A 733-nucleotide genomic window follows, 5' to 3' on the forward strand; every position below is an offset into this window, starting at 1 on the left:
CAGGATAGAGCTTAACAATCATGATGGCACTTTTTTTTTTTAAACCTACACTATAAGCCACACAGGGCTCAAGCAACTCACATAAAGCTAGATCTCTGAGTAACAAAACAATGAGAATGGGTAACAACAAGCGCCTGTGGTATAGCTAGACACAGCTACTTATGCCTTTTAAAAATATAACACAAACGTCAATTATTTTTTTGAGGTGACATACAACTCTGCTTTGATGAAAGGTTCATTCCTACATGCTGAGAATCCAACTGAAGCCAATGCAGTTCCTCTCAGTGAACTAACTTGAATATATGCATGCATTTCTACATGTAAAAGTCCATTATTTTAATAATTGGCCTTTTTCTGCTGTAATGCCATTAGAAAGACAACCATACCACTGTATATTTTTCCATCTTAGAACACACCAAAAAAAAAAAAAAAAAGGTATCTGGGAAATTCAGAGCAATGCTTCCTGAATAGTTTTGATTATTTGGGAATGGTTTTAATATTATCAGTCATGATATTCCATAGACTGATGTGGATGTGTATTTAAAAACTGAACAAGAAACCAGAAAAAGAAACCCATATGATAAAATGAGTGTTAATAGTCAACACCATTATTTCACCAATTAAGTTTATGGAATATAACAGTGTCTACCTGAAGCTGTGCTTGTATAACGTACATGGGACACCCATATACATGCCACACATGATCTTAAAACCACAAAAATCAGAAAGTATA

This window comes from Nyctibius grandis, chromosome 1 (assembly GCF_013368605.1).
Source record: "Nyctibius grandis isolate bNycGra1 chromosome 1, bNycGra1.pri, whole genome shotgun sequence".
NCBI lineage: Eukaryota > Metazoa > Chordata > Aves > Nyctibiiformes > Nyctibiidae > Nyctibius > Nyctibius grandis.